Source organism: Salvelinus fontinalis, chromosome 32, assembly GCF_029448725.1.
Source record: "Salvelinus fontinalis isolate EN_2023a chromosome 32, ASM2944872v1, whole genome shotgun sequence".
Taxonomy (NCBI): Eukaryota; Metazoa; Chordata; class Actinopteri; order Salmoniformes; family Salmonidae; genus Salvelinus; species Salvelinus fontinalis.
Genome location: NC_074696.1, coordinates 5,609,943 through 5,624,258, shown reverse-complemented (window position 1 = coordinate 5,624,258; position 14,316 = coordinate 5,609,943).

The window sequence follows — 14,316 nt, the reverse complement described above, 5'->3', positions numbered from 1 at the left end:
ACATCACTTCCCGCACACGCTCTGTCGGGTGGATTTTGTGCCTCACGCACCAACACAGCAGCTCCCTCATTTCACTCTCCTCCAACCTCCCCAATAAATCCTTAACAGTCTCTGTATCATTCCCATTCCTCACCTCCAATATCAGCCCGACTGGCTCAGGTTCCTTCTTCGGGTCCTCACGGGTAGCACGGGAAGTTGACGCAGATCTCCTATCTGGACTCGCCACACTCCCCATGAGCCCCTCCCCAAGAAATGTTTTGGCATTTCCTCGATGGCTTCCTACCGCGCCTTCGTGCTTCTTCCTCCAACTCCATAATCCTGTAACCCTCCTCGCACTGCTCCAGCGAATCCCAGGCAGGCTCCGGCACTTTCTCTGGATCGCGCGCCCACCTGTCTGTCTCTTCCCAGGTTGTTCTCCACTCATCCTTTTCCCGGGTTCATTCCTCCACAAAGCGCTGTTCCCTCCTTTCACGCTGCTTGGTCCTGGTTTGGTGGGTAATTCTGTCACGATCGTCTTGACTTTGTCAAGAGGACCAAAATGCAGCGTGTGAGAAATACATTCTTCTTTTATTTGAGAAGAGCAACAAACAAAACAACAAACTGACGACCGTGAAGCTATATAAACAGAAATGGTGCTCACACTGACCACTACACACTGACATAGACAATTACCTACAACAGCTAAAGCCTATGGCTGCCTTAAATAAGGCTCCCAATCAGAGACAACAATAACCAGCTGTCTCTAATTGAGAACCAATTCAGGCAACCATAGACTTTCCTAGACACCTACACTGAACACTAAACCATCTACTCTACTTAACCCCCTAAACCATACAACACCCTAGACAATACAGAAAACACAAAAAGACAACCCACCCCAACTCACGCACTGACCAACTAAATAAATAAAAGAAAAAGGAACAATAGGTCAGGATCGTGACAATTAGTATACGTGCACTTCATACACCTTCCCCTGGATGTCAAGAGGCGGTGAGAGAAGAAATTTAGTGTTTATCTTGGTCTGAAGTGGAATACAAGCTCTTTGTATGACGTGTCAGCCCATTTCCTGTTTTCTGGAGAGCGCGAAGGGGGACTTGGATTTGCCTTCTGTTTAGCTGCCCGTTATAGGTGACTAATATCTCCGGCTTTAATTTTATTTGATACATGTGACCATATCATCGTAAAGTATGTTTTTTCAATATAGTTTCATCAGATTATTGCAATTTTTTCGGGAGTTTTGCCGTGTTCCGTTCTCTTCCGTTTGTTGACATGGAGAGCTTCGAGCCACTTGGCTATTGTGCTTGCTAAATCGAGAGGGAAAATGGACGTTCTAAATCCAAACAACGATTGTTCTTGACAAAGGACACCTTGTCCAACATTCTGATGGAAGATCAGCAAAAGTAAGAAACATATTATGATGCTATTTCATATATCCGTCGTGCATGTGAACTAGTTGCCGGCGCCCAACTTTAAGGGTACTCTAGCTATACCGAAGCTGCATATCGTAATGATTTTTTTTTTAGAATTCTAACACTGTGATTTCATTAAGAACTAATGGTTCTATCATTTCATGTACAACATGTATTTTTTAGTTATGTTTATGAATAGCTATTTGGTCAGAATATGTGTGTCAGAAAAAGTGTCCGAAAAATATCGTTGGTGTTTAGACGTTGTGGAAAAAGTAGCTAAGTTAGCACAATGTGTAACCACTGATTTCAGCTCTAAATATGCACATTTTCGAACAAAACATAAGTGTATGTATAACTTCTTATGGCTGCAGGGGGCGTATTGAAAAACTGGAAAATATGTGACCATTTTCAAACAGCCTCTTGATCAATTTTTGCTCTTACAATATGCATATTATTACTACTATTGGATAGAAAACAGTCTCTAGTTTCTAAAAACGTTTGAATTATTTCTCTAAGTGGAACAGAACTATTTTTACAGCCCATTTCCTATCCGGAAGTGAGATTTCCAAAATCGATGTCTCTCTTCAAGACCTTGTCTATAAAAGGGCATGTCACTTAGGACTGTAGAAACACGTCATACGCCTTCCCCTGGGTGTCATGCGGAAGTGAGAGCAGAAAGGACTTGAATATCTCGTCCTGGGATTGAACACAACCTCTTGGAGTGAGACTTGCACACTTTATTTTTTTTTCTGGGCGCGAAGTAGAACCTGGACTCGGCTCCTGGAAAACGCTCGTTAAAGGTGAATATGATCTCCGGGTTCGATTTTATTTGATACATGTCACAATATCATCCTAAAGTATGTTTTTTCAATATGGTTTAATTATATTATTGACATTTATTCTGGACTTTAGACGTGATGCAACGCAAGAATTTTGTCAAGATGGAGAGGTTAGCGTCGCACTGCCAGTGTGCTTGCTAATTCAAGAGGGAAATCGTTCGTTCTGGATCGAAATAAAGACGTTTCTGAACAAAGGACCCCTTGGAGAACATTCTGATGGAAGATCAACAAAGATAAGGACCCAATTTGGGATGCTTTTTCATGTATCTGTCGAACTGTGCTATGCTAGCGCTTGACTAGAATCAATGCTGCTGTGTGCTAGCTAATGTAGTAAGCTAATATAACGATATATTGTGTTTTCGCTGTAAAACACTTCAAAAATCGGAAATATTGGCTCTATTCACAAGATCTTTGTCTTTCATTTTGCTATACACCATATATTTTTCTGAAATGTTTTATGATGAGTAATTAGGTAGTTGATGTTGGTGTCTGTATTTACTCTGGCTACTCCCGTGCTATTTCTGACTGTAGCCATGATGGTAGCATCAATGTAAAACTGATTTATAGCTAAAATATGCACATTTTTTGAACAAAACATAGATTTATTGTGTAACAAGTTATAGGACTGTCATCTGAGGTAGTTTTTTCTAGGTTATTTAGGTTGGTTCTAGGTTAGTTAGGTTGGCTTGTGCATGCTACTTGCATCCTACTTGTGCTGTGAAAAATGTCTGTCCTCTTTTTTATTTGGTGGTGAGCTAACATAAATATATGTGGTGTTTTCTCTGTAAAACATTTAAAAAATCGGACATGTTGGCTGGATTGACAAGATGTTTATCTTTCAAATGCTGTATTGGACTTAATTAATGTGTTAATGTGTGAAAGTTAAATATTTTAAAAGAATAGATTTTGAATTTCGCGCCCTGCACTTGAGCTGGATGTTGTCATAAGTGTAACGGTGTCGGGCTGCAGCCATAACAGGATAACCTGATGTTATATCGTTGCTGTTTAGACGTTGTGGAAAAAATAGCTACGTTAGCATAATGGATAACCACTGATTTCAGCTCTAAATATGCACATTTTCGAACAAAACATAAGTGTATGTATAACCTGATGTTATAGGACTGTCATCTAATGAAGAATATCAAGGTTAGTCAAAAAATATATATCTTTTACTGGTTTGTTACGATCGCTAACTTTTGCTACTGGGAAATGGCTTGTCTTTCTGGCTGTTGTGGTAAGCTAATATAACGCTATATTGTGTTTTCGCTGTAAAACACTTAATAAATAGGAAATATTGGCTGGAATCACAAGATGCCTGTCTTTCATTTGCTGTACACTATGTATTTTTCAGAAATGTTTTATGATGAGTAATTAGGTATTTGACGTTGGTGTCTGTAATTATTATGGCTGCTTTCGGTGCAATTTCTGATTGTAGCTGCAATGTAAACTATGATTTATACCTGAAATATGCACATTTTTCAAACAAAACATATATTTATTGTATAACATGTTATAAGACTGTCATCTGATGAAGTTGTTTGTTGGTTAGTTTTGTTGGTTCTTGGTTAGTTAGGTTGGCTTTGTGCATGCTACCTGTGCTGTGAAAAATGTCTGTCCTTTTTTTGTATTTGGTGGTGAGCTAACATAAATATACGTGCTGTTTTCGCTGTAAAACTTTTAAAAATCGGACATGTTGGCTGGATTCACAAGATGTGTACCTTTCATTTGCTGTATTGGACTTGTTAAAGAAGATTTTTTTTGAAATACTAATAAATAAATATGCAAAAACGTTGCCTCCAAAAGACATGTGGGAGACTCCCCAAACATATGGAGAAGGTACTCTGGTCAAATGAGATTAAAATAGAGCTTTTTAGCTACTAAGGAAAATGCCATGTCTGGTGCAAACCCAACACCTCTCATCACCCCGAGAACACCATCCCCATAGTGAAGCACGGTGGTGACAGCATCATGCTGTGTGGATATTTTTCATCGGCAGGGACTGGGAAACTGGTAAGAATTGAAGGAATGATTAATGGTGCTAAATAAAGAGAAATTCTTGATGGAAACCTGTTTCAGTCTTCTGGAGATTTGAGACTGGGACGGAGGTTCACCGTCCAGCAGGACAATGAACCAAGCATACTGCTAAAGCAACACTCTAAATGACCACTAATCACACTAGAGCTGTCTGGTATAATGTAAATTAACACTAATCACACTAGAGCTGTCTGGTATAATGTAGATTACCACTAAACACACTAGAGCTGTCTGGAATAATGTAGATTACCACTAATCACACTAGAGCTGTCTGGTATAATGTAGATTACCACTAATCACACTAGAGCTGTCTGGTATAATGTAGATTACCACTAATCACACTAGAGCTGTCTGGTATAATGTAAATTACCACTAATCCCACTAGAGCTGTCTGGTATAATGTAGATTACCACTAATCACAGTAGAGCTGTCTGGTATAATGTAGATTACCACTAATCACACTAGAGCTGTCTGGTATAATGTATATTACCACTAATCACACTAGAGCTGTCTGGTATAATGTAGATTACCACTAATCACACTAGAGCTGTCTGATTTGACCAGGGCCAATAGGATGCCCTTTCAAATTAAGTAGATGGCAGCCGTTGGTCTGGGAAGACAGCAGATGGCCTAGCAAATCTCTCTCTCTCTCTCTGTCTCTCTCTCTCTGTCTCTCTCTCTCTCTCTGTCTCTCTCTCTGTCTCTCTCTCTGTCTCTCTCTCTCTCTCTCTCTCTCTCTGTCTCTCTCTCTCTCTCTCTCTCTCTGTCTCTCTCTCTGTCTCTGTCTCTCTCTCTCTGTCTCTCTCTCTCTGTCTCTCTCTCTCTCTCGCTCTCTCTCTGTCTCTGTCTCTGTCTCTGTCTCTGTCTCTGTCTCTGTCTCTGTCTCTCTCTCTGTCTCTCTCTCTGTCTGTCTCTCTCTCTCTGTCTGTCTCTCTCTCTCTCTCTGTCTCTCTCTATATCTCTCTGTCTCTCTCTCTCTCTGTCTCTCTCTGTCTCTCTCTCTGTCTCTCTCTCTGTCTCTCACTCTCTCTCTCTCGCTATCTCTCTCTGTCTCTCTCTCTGTCTCTCTCTCTCAATTTCAATTCAATTCAATTCAATTGACTTTATTGACATGGTAAGTTCGTTATTACTTACATTGTCAAAGTATACATATCGAAAAATAAAAATCAAATATATATGTATATATATACAAAATATATATATATTTATATATAAATAAATGGTGGGACCAAGAGCAATAATAACAGTAGTAGTGGACATGGGATTACCATTAACAACAACTACAACAACAATATTAATCAGAACAACAATAAATTAAAGCAACAGTAGTAGACCAGTGTCAATATGACTTGAGAAGAGATATAACCTGGTATGAAAGACAAAACAAAACTAAGCTAAATGGGAAATATTATCAATATTACTTTGCATTTTTCACTGGCTGTCCCTCAGGTTGTGGCAGTAGGACACATATTTGGCTGCCAAAACTGCACATTTTGGCTTTTCACCCAATAAATATTTGATTTTTTCTTCATCTTTTATAGTTTCAAATTCTTTGTATTGAGTTATAATTTTGGGAAAGAAATATGCTCTTAGGTCTGAGTATTTGTCACAGTGTATTAGGAAATGCACCTCTGTCTCTACCTCTCCCCTGGAGCAGAGTGAGCACAGTCTGTCCTCTCTGGGCAGCCAGGTTTGTCTGTGACGACCGGTCTCTATAGCCAGACGGTGCTCACTGAGTCTGTACCTAGTCAATGTTTTCCTCAGTTTTCTATCAGTCACAGTGGTCAGATAGTCTGCCACCATGTACTGTCTGTTTAGAGCCAAATAGCATTGAAGTTTACTTTGATTTTTTGTGGTGTCTTTCCAATAGGTTATATATTTTTCTTTTTGTTTTGTGATGATTTGGTTGGGCCAGATTTTCTGAGGGCTGTCCCGAGGCTCTATGGGGTTGGTTTGGGTTGGTGAACTGAGCCTAAGAACCAGCTGGCTGAGGGGACTCTTCTCTGGTTTCATCTCTTGACATTGTAGAGCTGTGTGATGGAATGTTTTAGGGTCACTTGTTTTTAGATGGTTGTAAAATTTGATGGCTCTTTTTTCTATTCGAATGAGGAGGGGGTATTGGCCCAATTCTGCCCTACATGCGTTATTTGGAGTTTTTCTTTGTACTTGCAATACAGTCTTGCAAAACTCTGCATGCAATATTTCAGTTGGATGTTTGTCCCATTTAGTAAATTCATTATTAGAGAGTGGACCCCATACTTCACTGCCATATAGAGCAATTGGTTCTATAACTGATTGAAACATTTTGAGCCAGATTCTAATTGGAATTTCAATTTTGATGTTCCTTTTAATGGCATAGAATGCTCTTCTTGCTTTGTCTCTCAGCTCATTCACAGCCATGTGAAAGCTACCTGTGTTGCTCATATTTAGTCCTAGATATGTGTAGTTTTTGGTGTGTTCTAATAGAACTGTGTCCAAATAGAATTTATATTTGTCATCCTTATTTCCCGACCTTTTTTGGAATATCATTATATTTGTTTTTTTTAGGTTAACGGTCAGAGCCCAGGTCTGACAGAACCTGTGAAGACGATCTAGGTGCTGCTGTAAACCCTCTTTAGTGGGAGACAGCAGCACCAGGTCATCTGCGTACAGCAGACACTTGATTTCAGTGTTGTGTAGGGTGATACCAGGTGCTGCCGATTCTTCTAATGTTTTTGCCAATTCATTAATGTAGATGTTAAATAATGTTGGACTTTTTGGGCAGCCCTGTTTCACTCCCCGCCCCTGAGAGAAGAAGTCTGTTTGCTTGTTGCCAATTTTAACCGCACATTTGTTTTTAGTGTACATTGATTTAATAAAATCATATGTTTTCCCTCCAATACCACTTTCTATTAGTTTATAAAAAAGACCTTCGTGCCAAATTGAATCAAATGCTTTCTTGAAATCTAAAAAACACGAGTAGATTTTGCCTTTGTTTTGGTTAACTTGTTTATCAATTAGAGTGTGGAGGGTGTAAATGTGGTCTGTTGTACGATAATTTTTTAGAAATCCAATCTGGCTTCTGCTCAGGACGTTGTGTTCGTCAAGGAAATGATGTATCTCTCTCTCTCTCTCTCTCTCTCTCTCACACTATCTCTCTATGTCTCTATGGCTCTCTCTCTGTCTCTCTCTCTCTCTCAATACAATTCAAAGGGTCGTTATCTCTCTACTAACTGAGAGAGAGACAAAGAGTGAGAGAGACAAAGAAACAGAAAGAGAAACAGAGAAGGGGACAGAGAGAGACAGAGAGCGAGAGAGAGACAGAAAGAGAGAACGAGAGACAGAGAGCGAGAGAGAGACAGAAAGAGAGAACGAGAGACAGAGAGAGAGAGAAAGGCGGTAATTTCCTGTAGCTCTCTTTATGTCCTTACTGAGTGGGGGATGCTTGTGGAGACAGGGAGGCAGGTAGACTAGCGGTTAGAGCGTTGGCCCAGAAACCCAAAGTTTAAAGAACAGAATGCCCAAGCCGACAAGGTCAATCAATCAGTTGATGTGCCCTTGAGCAAGGCACTTCATCTTAATTGCTCCAGTAAAAGTCGAACTGGGTAAGAGTGTCTGTTAAATGTAGAAATGAGACACGTCACAGTGTGTCAAGGGGTTGAGGTGAGGTGACTTCATTTTAGTTGGTAGATTCTATTGGAGCTTTTGAAAGATTCCAGTGTTTTCTATTAGATGGCTCTTATGAACTCAAATGGTTTAGCTCCTAGACAATGACAATATTGATGTACAGAATAAAAAAAATACATGTATTTTCACACACATAGAATTAACAATTCCTTATTTCTCAGCATGTCTGTCAGCAGCTCATGAAATGCAGCATCACAACACTGAGCACAGGAGATATACAGTATTATTTTCTGTATCCCAATGGGGATGTCTTCACTGACAGCTCTCCCTTTCTTCCTCTATTCGTCTGTCTGTCTGTCTGTCTGTCTGTCTGTCTGTCTCTCTCGCTCTCTCTTTCTCACCCCTTTCTTTCTGTCTGGCTATCGCTCTCTCTCCCCATGTCTGTCTCTCCCCCTGTCTGTCTGTCTGTCTGTCTGTCTCTCCCCATGTCTATCTCTCTCTCTCCCCATGTCTGTCTCTCCCCCGGTCTGTCTGTCTCTCCCCCTGTCTGTCTGTCTCTCCCCCTGTCTGTCTGTATGCCTGTCTGTCTCTCCCCCTGTCTGTCTGTGTCTCCCCCTGTCTGTCAGTCTGTCTGTCTCTCCCCCTGTCTGTCTGTCTCTCCCCCTGTCTGTCTGTCTGTCTGTCTGTCTGTCTGTCTGTCTGTCTGTCTGTCTGTCTGTCTGTTTCTCTCGCTCCGTCTCTGTCGCTCCACGTCTCCTTTCAGCGGTGGTTTAACGCTCAAACAGGCCTCTCTTCCGCCGCACTGCTCCGCTCTGTCAGACAACAAGCCAGCGCTGTTTACAAATCCCAAAACACTTTTTCATTAAAACCTTTTGGCTGCTGATCCTTCATCTGGGACCAGTGAATGATGTCAGTCCAATCGCACCGTCTTCTCCCAAATGGCACCATATTCCGTATGCAGTGCACTACTTCAGACCAGAGCCCAGAGGACTCTATATAAGGAATAGGTATCATTTGGGACACACACAGGGAGACTGACTGACTGACTGACTCCCTACCTGACTGACTGACTGACTCCTTACCTAACTGACAAACTGACTGACTGACTCCCTACCGAACTGACTGACTGACTGACTGACTGACTGACTGACTGACTGACTCACTGACTCCCTACCTATCTGACTGACTGACTGACTCCCTACCTAACTGACAGACTGACTAACTGACTGACTGACTGACTGACTGACTCCCTACGTAACTGACTGACTGACTGACTCCCTCCCTACCTAACTGACTATCTGACTGACTGACTGACTGACTCCCTACCTAACTGACTGACTGACTGACTGACTGACTGACTGACTCCCTACCTAACTAACTGACTGACTGACTGACTCCCTACCTAACTGACTATCTGACTGACTGACTGACTGACTCCCTACCTAACTGACTGACTGACTGACTGACTCCCTACCTAACTGACTAACTGACTGACTGACTGACTGACTGACTGACAGACTAACTAACTGACTGACTGACTGACTGACTGACTCCCTACCTGACTGACTGACTGACTCCTTACCTAACTGACAAACTGACTGACTGACTCCCTACCGAACTGACTGACTGACTGACTGACTCACTGACTCCCTACCTATCTGACTGACTGACTGACTGACTCTCAACCTAACTGACAGACTGACTAACTGACTGACTGACTGACTGACTGACTGACTCCCTACGTAACTGACTGACTGACTGACTGACTCCCTCCCTACCTAACTGACTATCTGACTGACTGACTGACTGACTCCCTACCTAACTGACTGACTGACTGACTGACTGACTCCCTACCTAACTAACTGACTGACTGACTGACTGACTGACTCCCTACCTAACTGACTATCTGACTGACTGACTGACTGACTCCCTACCTAACTGACTGACTGACTGACTGACTCCCTACCTAACTGACTAACTGACTGACTGACTGACTGACTGACTGACTGACTGACTGACAGACTAACTAACTGACTGACTGACTGACTGACTGACTGACTCCCTACCTATCTGACTATCTGACTGACTGACAGACTGACTAACTGACTGACTGACTGACTGACTGACTGACTGACTCACTATCTAACTGACTGACTGACTGACTGACTCCCTACCTAACTGACTGACTGACTGACTGACTCCCTACCTAACTGACTGACTGACTGACTGACTGACTCCCTAACTAACTAACTGACTAACTGACTGACTGACTGACTGACTAACTGACTGACTGACTGACTGACTCCCTACCTAGCTGACTATTTGACTGACTAACTGACTGACTGACTAACTAACTTACTATCTGACTGACTATCTGTCTGACTGACTGACTAACTAACTGACTAACTGATTGACTGACTAACTGACTGACTGACTGACTCCCTAACTAACTAACTGACAAACTAACTGACTAACTGACTAACTGACTGACTGACTGACTAACTGACTGACTGACTCCCTAACTAACAAACTGACTAACTAACTAACTGACTGACTGACTGACTGACTGACTGACTGACTGACTGACTGAATGACTGACTGACTGACTGACTGATTGACTGACTGAATGACTCCCTAATTAACTAACTGACTCTCTAAATTACTCGCAAATTAACTGACTGACTGACTGACAACCTAACTAACTAACTGACTGACTGACTGACTGACTGACTGACTGACTGACTGACAACCTAACTAACTAACTAACTAACTGACTGACTGACTGACTGACTGACAACCTAACTAACTGACTGACTAACTGACTGACTGATTGACTGACTACCTAACTGACTGACTGACTGACTACCTAACTGACTGTTTGACTACCTAATTAACTGACTGACTGAATGGCTCCCTAATTAACTAACTGACTCTCTAAATGACTAACTAACTAACTGACTGACTGACTGACAACCTAACTAACTGACTAACTGACTAACTGACTGACTGACTGATGATCTAACTGACTACCTAACTGACTGACTGACTATCTAACTTACTGACTGACTGACTGATTCCCTAACTAACTGACTGACTGACTGACTGACTCCCTAACTTCCTAACTAAGTGAATGACTGACTGACTATCTGACTAACTGACTGACTGACTAACCAGCATGTATTATAGTGTCTGATGATGTGGTATAATACATTATAACCATCAGGTATTATGATGTGGTATAATACATTATAACCATCAGGTATTATGATGTGGTATAATACATTATAACCATCAGGTATTATAGTGTCTGATGATGTGGTATAATACATTATAACCATCAGGTATTATGATGTGGTATAATACACTATAACTATCAGGTATTATGATGTGGTATAATACATTATAACCATCAGGTATTATGATGTGGTATAATACACTATAACCATCAGGTATTATGATGTGGTATAATACATTATAACCATCAGGTATTATGATGTGGTATAATACACTATAACCATCAGGTATTATGATGTGGTATAATACATTATAACCATCAGGTATTATGATGTGGTATAATACACTATAACTATTAAACACATGGTACACAGATTTGGCTATTTATGTATATATAAATATATAGTATGTATGACTGTAGGTTTGTGTTCTAAATACCACCCTTTTCCCTACATAGTGCACTATTTCAGACCAGAGCAAAGTAGTGCACTTCGTTGGGAATAGGGTGTCATTTATCGATGCATATTAGGCTTCATGAGAACTGGCTGCAGTGTCTGAATTCTGGGACATTTTGTGACATATTTTCTTTCTGCGTTAAACACGAATGTTGATTAATTCTACCCTCTATCCTGCTAACTGTAACACATTTATGAAAATGCAATTACTCATATTATCGTGTTGAACCCCAAGATAGATTATTCTGCCCTTCATGAAAGGTGATAAAAGATGATCCTAGAAATTAAACGGAATATATTAAACAAGTCAATCAAGATCTCTTCTGTGATTGTGTATTTATTTTAAAATGGGCATCCTAAACACAAGCTACGACAGTAAACGATCCGACATAACGGAGGCCTATGTCACTGCTGCATCTCGTTAGCGTGCCCTATTACCAGTCCTATATCCTTAGATATGTCCCTGCTAAGTCTTCACTAAATAGCACGTCATATCAATGATTACATGATATAGGAATGGAGGAATCAAACATGAACTTTTAAAGTTTTAAAACAGGATATTTGTCTCTAGTGACGATCAAGCAGTGCCAGACAACTATCCAATAGTTGAATCTTTTAAATTTTAATAATTATTATTTAGATTTAGATTATCATTTGGATTTTAGGTTAACCACATTACAATGATTTTGAGATACATTATATATATATATAGATTATAATACATTTATTGTTTTTGTAAGTATATTTTTTTCTCTTCAGTATTTTGGAAATGTTAACGCCACCTCATTTTCATATCAGGCGACCCCACATGGGGTCGCGACCTTTGCAATGCCAGAAGAATCCTCAAAATGTTACTGCATTCAATCTGACCTTTGTCAGATGCTTATTCTCCTGACATGGAGTGTGAAGAGGCAGGGGAGGGCCAGAGTTAGGTGTCATTAAGCCAGCGGTTCCCAAACTAGGGGTCGCGACCCCATGTGGGGTCGCCTGATATGAAAATGAGGTGGCGTTAACATTTCCAAAATACTGAAGAGAGAAAAATATATTTACAAAAACAATAAATGTATTATTATCTATATATATATGTAATGTATCTCAAAATCATTGTAATGTGGTTAACCTAAAATCCAAATAAAAATCTAAATCTAGATGATAATTATTAAAATTTAAAAGATTCAATTCAATGAGAGTGTCTTTAGATAACGAGAATAGGCGGCACTTGAATCATTCCCCTGGTGAATCACTAGCTACACTATGAAACCACACTATTGAATCATCCCCCTGGTGAATCACTAGCTACACTATGAAACCACACTATTGAATCATCCCCCTGGTGAATCACTAGCTACACTATTGAGTCATTCCCCTGGTGAATCACTAGCTACACTATGAAACCACACACTATTGAATCATTCCCCTGGTGAATCACTAGCTACACTATGAACCACACACTATTGAATCATTCCCCTGGTGAATCACTAGCTACACTATGAAACCACACACTATTGAATCATTCCCCTGGTGAATCACTAGCTACACTATGAAACCACACACTATTGAATCATTCCCCTGGTGAATCACTAGCTACACTATGAAACCACACTATTGAATCATCCCCCTGGTGAATCACTAGCTACACTATTGAGTCATTCCCCTGGTGAATCACTAGCTACACTATGAAACCACACACTATTGAATCATTCCCCTGGTGAATCACTAGCTACACTTTGAATCGTTCCCCTGGTGAATCACTAGCTACACTATAAAACCACACACTATTGAATCATTCCCCTGGTGAATCACTAGCTACACTATGAAACCACACACCATTGAATCATTCCCCTGGTGAATCACTAGCTACACTATGAAACCACACACTATTGAATCATTCCCCTGGTGAATCACTAGCTACACTATGAAACCACACACTATTGAATCATTCCCCTGGTGAATCACTAGCTACACTATGAAACCACACTATTGAATCATCCCTCTGGTGAATCACTAGCTACAGTATTGAATCATTCCCCTGGTGAATCACTAGCTACACTATGAAACCACACACTATTGAGTCATTCCCCTGGTGAATCACTAGCTACACTATGAAACCACACACTATTGAATCATTCCCCTGGTGAATCACTAGCTACACTATGAAACCACACACCATTGAATCATTCCCCTGGTGAATCACTAGCTACACTTTGAATCATTCCCCTGGTGAATCACTAGCTACACTATGAAACCACACACTATTGAATCATTCCCCTGGTGAATCACTAGCTACACTATGAAACCACACACTATTGAATCATTCCCCTGGTGAATCACTAGCTACACTATGAAACCACACACTATTGAATCATTCCCCTGGTGAATGACTAGCTACACTATGGAACCACACACTATTGAATCATTCCCCTGGTGAATCACTAGCTACACTATGAAACCACACACTAATGAATAATTCCCCTGGTGAATCACTAGCTACACTATGAAACCACACACTATTGAATCATTCCCCTGGTGAATCACTAGCTACACTATGAAACCACACACTATTGAATCATTCCCCTGGTGAATCACTAGCTACACTATGAAACCACACTATTGAATCATTCCCCTGGTGAATCACTAGCTACACTATGAAACCACACTATTGAATCATCCCCCTGGTGAATCACTAGCTACACTATTGAGTCATTCCCCTGGTGAATCACTAGCTACACTATGAAACCA